Source organism: Bos mutus, chromosome 6 (genome assembly GCF_027580195.1).
Source record: "Bos mutus isolate GX-2022 chromosome 6, NWIPB_WYAK_1.1, whole genome shotgun sequence".
NCBI classification, from domain to species: Eukaryota; Metazoa; Chordata; class Mammalia; order Artiodactyla; family Bovidae; genus Bos; species Bos mutus.
Window position 1 is genome coordinate 49,391,772 of NC_091622.1, and position 16,395 is coordinate 49,408,166.

The following is a 16,395-nucleotide window of genomic DNA, read 5'->3' on the forward strand; positions in this document are numbered from 1 at the left end:
TGAAACTTAAATTGTTTGGAATGATTCTTGACACTTTAATAGAGGCTAATTTCAGGTCACTGAATTGTTTTACTTGTATCAGAGTATTACAACCAGGATGGAATGATATGTTATAATACTTGGATACATTTTTTTTCACACTGGTTAAAACATATTTATCCATCTTCACCAAGGACAGAGGAATAAGAATCCAGTTGTTTAGGGAATAATACATTCACTGACCATCTGCTCTGTGCATAGAACTGTGTGATCTTTGGCTTGTATTTGAAAAAGGAGTTAAAGCTCCTTTTTTTTCTCATTTAGATTAAGGGCAAGTCAGGAGAGAAGATATTAATGCAGGCAATTAGAAGGCAAAAGCAGTCTTATTTGTTAATTAGTACAAGAATGAAAATAAATTTGAAAAAGTGCATCCGTGAAAGTTAACCTAAATCTTGACTTGTGAAACAAGCTATAAGCATGTAATTAAGCTGAACAACTTACAACTGTTCAAATGCTTTGAATTTTTTCTTATCTCAACTCCTTTGCCTGGAAAGTTCTTCCCTATACCCTATTAAATTATCTCTTATTTTGAAGATTTTTCAGAATAGTTCCATGTCATCCTTCTGGAAATTTCCTCTGGTCTACCCAGAAGTGAAGTTAAATGTTTCCTTCACTGTGCTCAGTTAGCACCTAGTACATACCTTTACTGTGTAACTATTCAGATAAGTTCTATTTCTCCAACTTGGCCCTAATTCCCTAAAAGGCGAGTTTTGTCCTATTTATTCTGGATCCTCATTACATTGGACATGCTCCCAGATTTTACTCCCCTACCCAAACCCTACTGTTGTATCTAGACAGGAATTATCTTCTCTACACTCTTTCTCTAGGGGAGTCTGGGTCTATGACTTGCAATTGCAGTCTAAGACATCTCTTTTTATACCACAGACTCCAAGTTGACCACCTTTTCTGAGGTTTGACCTATACTCAACTATCTAACTGACATCTCTGCTTAAGTGCCATACAGAGGTCCCTAAGGCCACATTTTATAAACTCATCTCAGTTTTTCCATAAGCTATATCCCTTATTTATCTTGCTTCTTAAGCTTGGATACTAGGAGTCATTCTTGATTCTTTTCTATTCCTTATTTCTCACATAAAATATATCACCAACTCCTGACAATGATACTTCCAAAATTCATCTCCTTGATCTTTATCATCATGGCCACCACTCAGCATTTTCTTTGTCTCTTTTCATTCACTGACTTCCAATTATACTGGACTCTTGTGTGTTTGTAACTGTGACTATTATCCATCCTGTTGTTTATGCCTAATGCTGTTCTATCAAAAACAGTACAAATTTAAATTCTTGGACAAGGCTAATTCCTTCTCTTCATTCAGCTCTCAGGTTAATTTTGATTCTCTAAGGACAGTACTAAGCTATCTATTTTGTATTGGAATCCTCTTTCTCCCAGAAATTGTTTCCTTACAGAGCATTTTTCTCCTTCTTAGCACTTAAAACCTCATTAGTTTTTATTCATGTCTGCTTTTATTATATAATATTTATTTCCCCATTATAATTTAAGAACCGTGAAGATAGTAATCATCTCACTATTATGTACCAAACACCCAGCACAAAGCCAAACACATAGGTGCAGCATAAATATTTGTTAAAAGGATGAATACATTGACTGAAAAATCGTCAAAAGAAACTCCATAAGCAGAACTATAGAGGATGCTATAATGCCAGCTCTATGGAGGCAAGCACATTTTGTTTTTTACCATAATATTCATTTGTCTAAGGGCATTTTGACATTTTATATGTGTTTAATATTTGCTGAAAAATATGGGAGAATTTAGAAGGCAACACTTTAATTTTGAATAGCAGCATCAATGTTGGGATCTACTTCCAAGATAAATAAAATTGAACTATTTTTTCTTCCATATGCATGAGTAGAGACACTTCATTTTTTATGAAATCCCTGCTCAGTATATTCACTGTCTTATCAGCCAGTGAATAAAAGGGGTAACAAGAGGGTTTTTTTTTGGGTCACTGTATAAGATAATGTAATCAAGATAATGAAGAAGCCTGAAATAACTGAAAAATCAAGGAACACAGTAATAAATGGACTAACCATTATAATGACTTTCATAGAAAAGAAAGAAAAGCGCTCATATTTAAAACTTTGATTGTAAGTAACAAAAGGAAAAATCAGAATTTTTTAAAAAAGTATACACTTGATGGTGTAAAGCTTTTATACAGATTGGTTTTCTGTCATTTGATATAATAGTTATCAAACCATAAAACTTTACTACAGTAGTTCTGGCATTTATTTTTTCTCAAAGTCTACGCTTTAGCCTAACTTCTCCTAGCCCATGTATTTCTTTCTATTCTCTCCACGAGACGATAGAAAAGACTTCTAAAATAACTGCTGCATTTTGGACAATTTACAACAGAGGGGGCTAAAAAGTGAACATCATGAGATGCAAAATAATCACCTATAGACTAGGTTTTACCTTTCAAATAGTAAACAACTCTCAATCTGATCATATTTTAGAAAGGATTAAAGGAATACATTTTATATAATTATGTGCCCCTCCAATTCTATATGTTTCATAAATAAATATAAATAGGTTTGGAAACAATTCACATAAAAACATGAGCTAAGTAATAATCTTTAAAAAAAGGTAAATTTAATCCTAATTAAGCTACACATATCTTAGTGTGATGTTCGGTGCTGTGCTGCACTCAGTTGGGTCCACCTCTTTGCAACCCCACGGATTATAACCCAGCAGGCTTCCCTGGTGGCTCAGACGGTAAAAGCATCTGCTTGCAATGCAGGAGACCCGGGTTCGAAGCCTGGGTCAGGAAAATCTCCTGGCGAGGGAAATGGCAACCCACTCCAGTACTCTTGCCTGGAAGATTGCATGGATGGAGGCGCCTCGTAGGCTACAGTTCATGGGGTTGCAAAGAGTCGGACACGAGTGAGCGGCTTCACTTTCACTTTTCACTTTCAGGCTTCTTTGTCCATGGGCTTTTCCTGGCAAGAATGCTTAAGTGGGTTGCCATCTCCTTCTCCAATGCTCAATGAGGGTTTCATAAAATATGTAATTTCTTCTAATTCCTCTCAAAAAGCAATGGCAGTACATAGCTTTTCATACCCTTAATAATAGGTGTTTTATGGTGTGCTATGATAGAAACTTTTAGAAAAATTCCCTTTTAGGTCCCAAGATCCCTGAAATCACCATGAAATGATTCATTTTTGACTTGAGTACTATGGTTTTTCCAGTGGTCATATATGGCTGTGAGAGATAGACTGTGAAGAGAGCTGAGCACCAAAGAATTGATGCTTTTGAACTGTGGTGTTGGAGAAGACTCTTGAGAGTCCCTTGGACTGCAAGGAGATCCAACCAGTCCATCCTGAAGGAGATCAGCCCTGGGATTTCTTTGGAAGGAATGATGCTAAAGCTGAAACTCCAGTACTTTGTCCACCTCATGCAAAGAGTTGACCCATTGGAAAAGACTCTGATGCTGGGAGGGATTAGGGGCAGGAGGAGAAAGGGATGACAGAGGATGAGATGGCTGGATGGCATCACTGACTTGATGGACGTGAGTCTGAGTGAACTCCGGGAGTTGGTGATGGACAGGGAGGCCTGGCGTGTTGCAATTCATGGGGTCGCAAAGAGTTGGACACGACTGAGCGACTGAACTGAACTGAACTGAACAGATAAGATTTGTAAGCAATGATTTGGGGCTATAACAAGGTTCATTAATGTCTCTTTGTAAAACTGAAACTGTAAAATAAGAGAAGGTTTACTGAATTAAAAGGTAAATTAAATATGCAATCATTTCATGGAATCCCGCACTGGAGGCCTGAGCCTATTGTTTCCCTTTGAATAACAGTTTCTTCCCTAAATCATTTGAAGCTTGTAGTCTGTAAATTTTAAATAGGATAGCATAATTTTGTTATAGCATAGTAGTTTAAATTTAAGCAGAACCATTCTGTTTCAATTATAAAAGTGTCATTGAGCTTTAGTGATACCATTTAAAAGACTGAGAGTATAAAGTACATGCATGCTCCTGATCTGTGAGGGCCTGGCTCACCTAGAGCACGGCTTCTGAACCTTGGCATTATTGCCATTTTTTTACTGGATTGTGTGTGTCTCTGAGGTGGGGTGGGAGGAGGAGCCAGGGAATACTGACTTGTACATTTTAGGATACTTAGCATATCTTTCAAGCATCCTGGGTGGCTCAGTGATAAAGAATCTGCCTGCCAATGCAGGAGACACAAAAAGACACAGGTTTGAGCCCTGGGTCAGGAAGATCTCCTGGAGAATAAAATGGCAACCCACTCCAGTATTCTTGCTTGAGAAATCCCATGGACAGAGGAGCCTAGTGGGCTACAGTCCATGGGGTTGCAAAGAGTCAGACACTTCGGTTGCAAGAGTCGAACTTAGCAACTAAACCTACACCAGCAGCGTCTTGAACTAGGCACCAATAGCACTGCAACCCTAGGATGACAAAAATCTTTCCAGATCTTAGCAAATGTCCCAAGGGAGAAATAGCCCATTTTGAGACCCACTGCCTTGAAAAAATTAAAAAAAAAAAAAAAGTTCATCAACCCACTTTGCCACTGAAAAACTTAAGCCTTCAGGCCATGTCTCTTGAACCGTTATGGAAACGGGTGATACTTTCTTATCAGTTCACAGCAGTCACCCATCCTGAAAGCCCTTAATGAAATTGCTGGCTCTGTCTAAAGTAGCAAAGCTGAATTTCTGCACTCATGAACATACTACCAAGCAGTGACCAATCTCTCCTCTACAAGTATCACAGATTCAAGTCAGGAGAACTTTATCCTTTATTTTCTTTCCTCATCTTCTAAGGTACGTGGAAGTAGCAATCTATGTGTTCTGTTAATAAGACACATTAGAGAAATGAACGTGTTTATCGGTTCACAAACTGGTCACCGTACATGAAGGTAACTCACATCTGAGGCATGTTTTGGGTGGTTGCAAGATGAACAGATCTTTACACCTGCCCACCAGAACCTTGAAAGTTTATATTTAGGCCTTAACAGGATTCAGTCACTAGTATTGACCAGACGGTCTCAGCAACACATTGCTCTCTCAAGGCTGTCCTTGAAAATGGCTCCAGCTGTGGGAAGATGATCAAACCTCCCATTCAAAGGGCAAGGGAGGAGGTGAGGGGCCTCTGACTGGTGGGCCCAACTCATGAAGTCACATCCTCTCCATGACCTCCAACAGCTCCTTGTTTCCTTTTTGAAGTTAAAAGATCAATCTTTACCTAATTGTCTATATAAAATCCCTGTGTGTTAATGGGGCTTCCCAGGTGGCACTAGTAGTAAAGAACAGATCTGACAATGTAGGAGACTTGAGAGACATGGGTTTGATCCCTGGGTTGGGAAGATCCCTTGGAGAAGAGAATGGTGACCCACTCCAGTATTCTTGCTTGGAGAATCCCATGGACAAAGGAACCTGGTGAGTTACAGTCCTTAGGGTTGCAGAGTCAGACATGACTGAAGCAACTTAGTATAGCACAGCATGGTGTGTTAATAAGTTGGACTTTTTTACATTTTATATATATTTAACAGACCATGGTAACGTGTCCTTCACTAGGCCAAATTATGTCCAAAAATTCCGATCACATATCACCATAGGTTCAAAGTTTCTACCCTGGAGGAAATAATCAATAGGAACAGAACAGAATCCTTCCTTCAGATGAGTCAGCCACCTTCAAAAGTGGATGACAGAAGACAAGGTCAAGGAGCCGGCTAACATACTCTCACCCACCCCATACTAAAGAAGCAACCACAGCTCTGGGTCTCTCATTTCTCGACGAGAGAAGAAAGCAACATTCTGGCAAAGGCTATGACTAGTGAAATTAGTACCTAGATATTATCTGATATTTAAGTTTTTAGGGAAAACTTATTGAAATAATCTTGTGCAATTCCTATTTGTTGCTATTGTATCGGTTATTTTGTGTTAAGTGAAGGAGCCACTTGGAAACCTAACAGCTTAAAGAGAGAACCACTTCCTTAGCTGAGTGCTAAGTGCTGTAGGTTGATTATCTAGACTGTACTCAGCTAAACAACTGTTCTACTGGTGCTCCTGGACTTTCTCAGGCATTTCCAGCCATGTACTAGGTTAGCCAGCTCCTCTTCTAGGGGTTGGCTTGTTGGAAGTGGGGGTGACAGGAGCAACTGGACCACATGTTTCTCATTATTTGACAATTTAGCTTATGCTTGTTTTCAAGCAAGAACAGCAGCTGCAAGATGTCTTTGATCCAGAGTTGAAAATACCCACAGTACTTCTGTCAGATTGTCTTTGTCAAAGCAAGTCACAGACAAGTCCAAATTCAAGGATCTGAGGTGTAGATTTCATCTCCTGATAGGAGGTGCTATAATATATTTTAGTCAGTTTTTGATAATTTCTCACAAGTGTCTGAATTTCATTTATATTCCAGTTTAGTTAAGTTAGGTGTTTTTCAGATTATTACATTTACAATATATAATTGCACATTGTTTATAGTTTCCCAGTCGTGTATGACTCTTTGTGATCTCATGGGCTGTAACTTGCCAGGCTCCTCTGTCCATGAAGTTCACCAGGCAAGAATACTGGAGTGGGTTGTCATTTCCTTCTCCATGGTATCTTCTTAACCCAGGGATTGAACCCAGGTTTCCTGCATAGCAGGCAGATTCTTTACCACCTGAGCCACCAGGGAAGCCCCACTCTGAAGAATAGGACAATTGTATTTAACAATTGGCAAAAACAGGTACTGCTTCTAGGAAAACTGCAGGCCTTTTTTCTGCTTATTTCATTTTCTTCTTTTATTCTTTCTACCCAATTTATTGCTATTTGAATGCCTTATGGTAGAACAGAAATGGTATTTTTCCTTTCATGAAATTGAATAAATATTTTACTATGTATTCTTACACAGTTTCTTGTAATAGTCATCTATAGATTCATTTCCTTTTAGAAGGATTCATGATTCAATTAATGTGTCCAGGATCTTTTAAAAAATGTTTTTAGTTCATATTCAGATAAGAGATGCTCTGAGGCTATGTAAACTGCATAACTTTCTCTTTGACATGCCAACAATTATAAGCACTTTGCTTCTGGCTTATTTCCATAGTTTTGAAGATTAAAAAATAATCCAAATTTTATAATTTTGTGTTTGGTATCTGCATGTTTGCAAATATGAAAATTTTGCTTATAAGCTTAAAAATGATCAAATATCTGTATGAAATTATAGATTGAGGAGTCCCATTAAGTTTGTTATTCTAGGTTGTATACTACATAATATTCCCTTGAATAGTCAAGATATATTTACAAAGTACCATAAGATTATAGATCAAAGAAAAAAGACTTATGCCACAAAGAAATAAAGCACAGTAGAAAATACAGGACATGAAGAAGAGACATAAGAAAGACTTAAACCATTAAGAAAAAAAAGAGTAGTAGAAAATAGGATGAAGAGTGGAATGATATAAAGTAGTAAAAAAATTAAAAAGCAATATATGTATAATTTATTTCCTCTTTCTCATAATTTTATTTGCTTTTATTCTTTCCAGAGTAAGCTGCATAATAAAATAAATTCATATTATATTCCTGAATCCTGAAGTATGTTTTAAAAGTTGTTTTGTCATCTCCAAATCTTTTGGATTAGACTGTAGCCATGGACTGTAGCCAACCAGGTTCCCCTGTCTGCGGGATTTCCCAGCAAGAATACTGGAGTGGGTTGCATTTCCTTCTCCAGGGGATCTTCACAACCCAGGAACTGAACCCACACCTTCTGCACTGGCAGGTGGGTTCTTTACCACTGAATCACAAGATCATGGTTTAAATTGGGGAGGACGGAGGTGTGATTTGATTGACTTGAGCTCAGATCTACTCCTACCCTATTTACCATCTGAGATAACCTGGGTGAGCCTTCCTGATACTCATTCTCTTTCAACAGGAAATTGAACATGATAAGAGCACTCTATTAGAATTGATACAAAATTTAATTTTCTTGAAAAATTAAAATATGTACTGAACAATACAATAGTCCAATTAATAAATATATTTCCAAATATTCACTAGTATATTTCTGTAAATTGAAGAGCCACCTTCTATTCTGTCTCTGGTGTACATGAAATTTTTATATTTGTAGTAAGTAAAATATACATAGATACTTGATGTTTTCTTTGAGCAAAGTGTGGCTAGCTTGTTTAATACTTTGGGAATAACAATAAATTTTGGTTGCATTTTGATCATATGCTTTTGTTTTTGTTTTTTTTTTTACAAAATCAAGAGTTTAAAAAATGTTGGTGTAAAGTTGATTCATCAAAGACAGATTAAAAATCTAGTTATAATTACTGGCAGCAATGCAAACTATACTTTTGTGACTAAAATAGTATTTTTTAAGTAATTTCTCTTATAACATAGTGAAGGAAATGAAGTAAGCAGTGTAATATATAAAACTAGCAGGAATCCTTTGTATTTTACATACATCTCTAATTTTAATAGCATCTAACTCAGAAGCCAATGAATTACATTATCAATTCATTACATTTTAATAGAATGTTTTAAGAAGAAACAACTCACATTAATTTTTCAGCTCAATCTATCATCTGTTCTGCCAAACATGTTAAATAATCCTAGACAGTAACTGATAGTTCTATCCCAGTTATAGAGACAATAACTAAGAGATAGTGTCCCATCTCTACTCAGATACTAGGTTAAACTTTTTAATGAGACACAGATACAGTATTAGTGTGTGTGTAAAATGTTTTAGAAATTATCTATCAAATAATATCTTTGCATTGGAAAAAATACTCCTCTGGCTATAAACTGCAATTAGAAGAAAACCTAAAGTATTTTTTCATGGCCGATTTGAACCCACATTATCCCTCATCCTTATCCCATAAAGCTGTTCATTGTTTTCTTCAATCCCACTAACATTTTTCTCTTCTTTTTCTCTTTCTTTCTCCCTTTCTCTCTCTCTTCCTCTCTCTCTTCTTTCTTTCCTTTTCTTTCTTTTCCTTTTTCTTCAATTCAAGGCACTAACCTGTTTGAAATTAAGCTTGAAGAATTCTTCCTATCTCCTGTCATGGCTGACTATTAACTAGTCACACCCTAAGAGAAGCCATTTAGAACACTTATTCCAAAGAAACCGTGCAAACTTCTTCACTCTATGCCCCTGTCCCATTATTTCCTTTTTACTAACTTTTGTGTGTGTTCTGAAATTACCTTACTTAATTTTTTTTCAAGAGTGTCTCTCTGCCAATTAGAATGTAGCCTCCTAGAAGGCAAATTCCACAGCCCTTTGATATACAAAAAAATGCTTGGTGAATGCATTACATATATATATATATGAACTCATATATATATAATTCATAATATATATTCATATATATGAATTACAAATATTTTGAATAAATAAATGAACAAATATATTCATATAGGTGGGGGTGAATGTAGAGAGACTGACTCATTTCATTCACATTTCTTAAGCAAAGAACAAGTAAGTGGTTCATCTTCTGGAACACATCTAAACTGGTATTACACTCCCCTGCGTGGGTGGGAAGGAAGTTTATTATCACTTCTCTGAGTGGCTCACTCAAATATCCTTTTATCCTGAAAATGTTTAGAGAGCTACTGTGCTACTGATAGAAAAAGTGATAGAGAAAACTGCCCACCTTGTGGTTTATTGCCTTCCAAGTCAGTTATATTTTTCAATTTAAATCTGAGAGATAATCAATACACTGGGATGCATTCCAAGTGTGTTTTTAAGACAGTAAACTGCAAATTTAATATAGCCTGAGGTTGGGGAAAAAAAAAAGTGTGTGGGGAGGCATCAGTGAATTTCAGTGACATCACTAAGCAGATCTAGGAAGAGGAATTCTGAAAGTAGGGAATACAGAATTTTCAGTAAGGGTATTCTAAGCTTTAGTCAGTCTCTGCTTTACTCTCTTTCAAAATTTTTAAATGATCTTATTAAATGCTATTCATCATTTTTACAGTAACTTTATTTTGCTTATGTACCATGGCTGATTCTACTAGAGGATGAACTAACTCACTACAAGGAAATAATTTTGAACACAGAGACAGTAAATGACTACAAGGTACAGGGTCAAAGTCTCCCATGTAGCTCAAACAGCAAGGAATTTGCCTGCAATACAGGAGACCTAGGTTTGATCCCAGGGTAGGGAAGAGCCTCTGGAGAAGGAAATGGCAACCCGCTCCTGGAGAATCCCATGGACAGAGGACCCTGGCGGGCTACAGTCAGTGGGGTCGCAAAGAGTCAAATACAACTGAGCGACTAACACTACTACTGCTACTACTACTACTACTACTACTACTATGGGTCAAAGTAGTTTCTGGAAAAAAGTTATCTATTTTACTCAGGAAATAATTTACACAGTAAAAAAGCTGTTTTAACTGTTATTTTAGTTACCTTTCAGATATCATCCAAATAATGAAATATTTTATATATATGTTTATACACACATACACACACATACATGTGTATATATACAATAAGGGGCTTCCCCAGTGGCTCAGAGATAAAGAATCTACCTGTCAATGCAGGAGACTTGGGTTTGACTCTTGGGTTGAAAAGATCCCCTGGAGAAGGAAATCGCAACCCACTCCAGTATTCTTGCCTGGAAAACCCCATGGATATGGGAGCCTGGTGGGCTGCCGTTCATGAGGTCACAAAAGACTGGACGTGACTTAGCAACTAAACAACAGTGTACACAAGGCACACGTATATTATACTGTTTTTCTTTTCTTTAAACTTAAAGGATTTTCTTTTCTTTAAATTTTAAATGACTTCCTATGAAGTCTTTTCTACTGTCTTCACAATATTCTCCCTTTTATTCATTTATCCATAAATAATGTTTGTTATGAAATTATCAAATGACAGGCACTAATCTATATCAGTGAATTAAAGAGGTCCTCAGTCTCACAGTGCTTACTTTCTATTGGAAATCATTAGATAGCTTTTAAGAGCACTCATGATATTCCAGCATTCTTCTCAGTACTTTGGTAGACACTATGTTAATATTATTTCTCATCTGAAAGACAAAGAAACTAGGCCTCTGAGCATATAAAGCACTTTTTCAAGATCACCCAAGCTAGTTAAGTGTTAAACATGATATTTACACTTGTATATCTGACCATGCCTTTGTGTCTAGCTGCCATGCTTTTTTGCCCTTTTATATTTTAATTGTCAAAATAATAAATAACGGGATGCTTGGAAAATGGAGAAAATATTCATTGACATAAACTTTTATAACTATTAATTTCTAAATGTTCTCATATGCTTCAATCTATAAACACTTGTGATTATAGTACCTGAGCAAATCCATCTCCTGTCTTTTCCATTGTATATTTTGTTATAATTTCCCATTATGTTACGTACAATTCACACACATTTTATTATAGTTTTCTATAATGTTGCATAGAGATCATAATCATTATTTTAGCCTGCTAAATATCCACTGAGTTTCTATATCATTATATAATTTATGCTTTCATTAATATTTATTTCTTCATTGAAAAAAAACCCCACAGTTTTATTATATAAAACAGCACATTCAATTTTCAATTCAAATTAAATTAAACATATAAAATTATTTGACAACTTTATAATAGCTTGCCTTCCATGTATTGGGTTGGCATAAACTAACCCAGTATTATGCTCTGTCTCCCAAAACATACTTCAACAAACACTTCCTATATCCTACAATCCCTGTCTTAAGGATGTTGAATTGATGGAAAACAGTCTCTAAATACAAGATGCTCCTAATCTAGTCAGAAGCAACAGAAATTCAAAACAGTATGAGATAGGAGAACAGATAAGCATGCACCTAGTCTACTAATGTAGTATTGATGAAAATGGATGGGATATAAAGGGCTTCTGAATACTGTAAGATTTACAAAGAAATATGGAAGAGTGGTAGAAATTGTTTAGGATGGTTTACTAGTCTGTTCAAGCTGCTACAACAAGATATCACGGCCTGTGTGACTTAAACAATAGACATTTATTTTCTTACAGTTCTGGAGGCTAGGATTCCCATATTAAGGTGCTAACAGATTGGTTTCTGCTAGACTTTTCTTTCTGCCTTGTAGATGGTCAACTTCTCTCTGTTGTCACATGGCTTCTTTGTGTACGCATAGAGAGAAAGACTAGGTATATTTTCTTCTTTTTATAAAGATATAAGTCTTGTGGTATTATGGTCTTACCCTAATGAATTAATTTCACTAATTACCTAATTTAGTTAATTTAACTAATTAACTAAAGCAAAGGAGAAAAGGAAAGATATAAGCATCTGAATGCAGAGTTCCAAAGAATAGCAAGAAGAGATAAGAAAGCCTTCTTCAGCAATCAATACAAAGAAATATAGGAAAACAACAGAATGGGAAAGACTAGGGATCTCTTCAAGAAAACTAGAGATACCAAGGGAACATTTCATGCAAAGATGGGCTCGATAAAGGACAGAAATGGTATGGACCTAACAGAAGCAGAAGATAGTAAGAAGAGATGGCAAGAATACACAGAAGAACTGTACAAAAAAGATCTTCACGACCCAGATAATCACGATGGTGTGATCGCTGACCTAGAGCCAGACATCCTGGAATGTGAAGTCAAGTGGGCCTTAGAAAGCATCACTACGAACAAAGCTAGTGGAAGTGATGGAATTCCAGTGGAGCTATTTCAAATCCTGAAAGATGATGCTGTGAAAGTGCTGCACTCGATATGCCAGCAAATTTGGAAAACTCAGCAGTGGCCACAGGACTGGAAAAGGTCAGTTTTCATTCCAATCCCTAAGAAAGGCAATGCCAAAGAATGCTGAAACTACCACACAATTTCACTCATCTCACGTGCTAGTAAAGTAATGCTCAAAATTCTCCAAGCCAGGCTTCAGCAATACGTGAACCGTGAAATTCCTGATGTTCAAGCTGGTTTTAGAAAAGGCAGAAGAACCAGAGATCAAATTGCCAACATCTGCTGGATCATGGAAAAAGCAAGAGTTCCAGAAAAACATCTATTTCTGCTTTATTGGCTATGCCAAAGCCTTTGACTGTGTGGATCACAATAAACTGTGGAAAATTCTGAAAGACATGGGAATACCAGACCACCTGATCTGCCTCTTGAGAAATTTGTATGCAGGTCAGGATGCAACACTTAGAACTGGACATGGAACAACAGACTGGATCCAAATAGGAAAAGGAGTTCGTCAAGGCTGTATATTGTCACCCTGCTTATTTAACTTTTATGCAGAGTACATCATGAGAAACGCTGGACTGGAAGAAACACAAGCTGGAATCAAGATTGCCGGGAGAAATATCAATAACCTCAGATATGCAGATGACACCACCTTTATGGCAGAAAGTGAAGAGGAACTCAAAAGCCTCTTGATGAAAGTGAAAGTGGAGAGTGAAAAAGTCGGCTTAAAGCTCAACATTCAGAGAACGAAGATCATGGCTTCCAGTCCCACCACTTCATGGGAAATATATGGGGAAACAGTGGAAACAGTGTCAGACTTTATTTTTTGGGGGCTCCAAAATCACTGCAGATGGTGACTGCAGCCATGAAAATAAAAGATGTTTACTCCTTGGAAGGAAAGTTATGACCAACCTAGATAGCATATTCAAAAGCAGAGACATTACTTTGCCAACAAAGGTTCATCTAGTCAAGGCTATGGTTTTTCCTGTGGTCATGTATGGATGTGAGAGTTGGACTGTGAAGAAGGCTGAGCGCTGAAGAATTGGTGCTTTTGAACTGTGGTGTTGGAGAAGACTCTTGAGAGTCCCTTGGCCTGCAAGGAGATCCAACCAGTCCATTCTGAAGGAGATCAGCCCTGGGATTTCTTTGGAAGGAATGATGCTAAAGCTGAAGCTCCAGTCCTTTGGCCACCTCATGCAAAGAGTTGACTCATTGGAAAAGACTCTGATGCTGGGAGGGATTGGGGGCAGGAGGAGAAGGGGATGACAGAGGATGATGTGGCTGGATGGCATCACTGACTCAATAGATGTGAGTCTGAGTGAACTCCGGGAGTTTGTGATGGACAGGGAGGCCTGGCGTGCTGTGATTCATGGAGTCGCAAAGAGTCGGACACGACTGAGTGACTGATGTGAACTGAACTGAAATACCTCATAACAATCTTATCTAGGAGTACAATCACTTTGGGGATTACAACATCATATGAAATCATATGAATTTTAGAAAGACACAATTCATTCTATAACAGAGTAAGAGAAGAGCAGAGATGAAGGGTGACATAGATAAAGCTAGTCAACCATATATTTAAAAAATAATTTAAAAAAATTTATGAAGGCATTGTTTTTTGACATTTTTGTTAAATTCTTGGCAATTAAAATAGGACCTCTGAATAAAGGTTATATGGTCAAAAAAAAATTTATGAGGGAGAAATAAGAAATAACTTCCTACTATTTTAGTGTGTGTGTGTGTTCAGTCATGTCTGACTCTGTGACACCATGGTCTGCAGCCAGCAAGGCTCCTCTACCTATGGGACGTTCCAAGCAAGAATACTGGAGTGGGTTGCCATTTCCTTCTCCAGTGGATGTTCCCTGCTCAGTGATAGAAACTGTGTCTCCTGCATCTCCTGCATTGGCAGGTGGATTCTTTACCTCTGAGCCACTGGAGAAGCTACTATCTTAGAGGGGATTAAATTGAAATTTCCATCAAAATTAAAAATCACAGTTTGAAAATGTCACTTAAAATAAGACGTCAATTATTTAACAGCATTTCTAGTTTTTAGATTTGCTTTTACTCAGGGTCAAACATGAATAATTAACTTACTTGATTACAAGTTCATTCTGAATAATCTGCTCTTATTTTTTTTCAAAGATAATATGAAAACTGCAATCATAAAATGTGAGAGAAGAGAATATAAAGAAAAAAAGAAAGAAGGTTGTTAAGAAATATGTAACTCAACAGAGATCTCTAAAGAAAACAACTAAAATTTGGCAGGAGCAGTAGGTTGGGATAAGATTGTGGACCCAGATTCTTCTTTTGACCAATATCTGGACAAACCCAGTCAGACTGATAAAGTAGAAAAGATGACATTTATTTTAAATATATTATCTAATAACACTGCACAAATATTTTGAAAGGCTGTGTATTTCAATGTATGAAATTTCTCATTATATTTAGTGGGTTAAATTTCATAAAAATTTCCTTTGTGGATTTGCAATGTAGGTTAATATGACAGCTAAATTTCTTACATTTTCTCAGAGAATTAAAATGATTTATTAAACACAATCTTAACACTTTGATTTATAAAAGTGCTAAAGGTGGTAACCCACAATAAATTAATCTACTATGAATTATTAAATTATTAATATAGCTCGACTTAAACATCTGTGGTTCACAGAAATTACATGGAATTATTTATTGGTGCCATTTCCCCTTTCTGCCTTACCTAACTATATTTAATGAATGGAGCTGGCATATCTTTGTCATTACATAGGGAATAGAGTTTGTGCCAAAACCTATGGCTTAGAGTTTAAAAGTTAAATTGCATGAATATTTATGAATACACTGTTCAATATACAATTTCTAAAATATTTGAATGATTGAGATTTAGTGTTCAAATTGATAGAGTGAGAGAATGTTGGCTTTAAAATAAAGTAACTACTATTTCTTAATTACTAGACTGGGATAATAGCTTTAACTCTTATACTGAATTTAACTGTTCAAAACATTTTATAAATAAAAATACTGAGGAATTCATGGAAATTCATACTGCTGATAAGTTATGAAGGCCAAATTTGAAATCAGGTATGTTTGATTCAACATGCAAAACCTCATCTGCAAAACTGATAAAATAGACCACGTCCTCCTTAATTCACAACAGTGTTTTAAGGTTCAAATGTAACACTGAAAACATTTTATATGTAGGAACACCTAAACAGTTGTAAAATTACTTCTTTAGTTATAGCTGATTTACCTATCCCATTCTCTAAATTGACTTCCCTGGTGGCTCAGACAGTAAAGCATCTGCCTACAATGCAGGAGACCCGGGTTCGTTCCCTGGTTTTGGAAGATCCAAAAGAAGGAAGTGGCAACCCACTCTGGAAAAGTCTTGCCCGGAAAATCCCATGGACGGAGGAGCCTGGTTGGCTACTGTCCTTGGGGTCGCAAAGAGTCAGACACAACTGAGCGACTTCACTATTCTCTAAATCACCTATTCAAATATGAAATACAAATAGGACCAAGAAGAAGCCAAATGAAAAGCTAGGCAGAGCCATTCTGTTCAAGTATGCACCCAGCACAGTGCCCAAAGTTGTCAAAGTGATAACCCTTTATTCCCACCTATCTAAAATTACATGTTCAAAAACTTGGCCTTGGGTATTTAACAGGGGAAGTGGCTCCCAAATGGGTAGA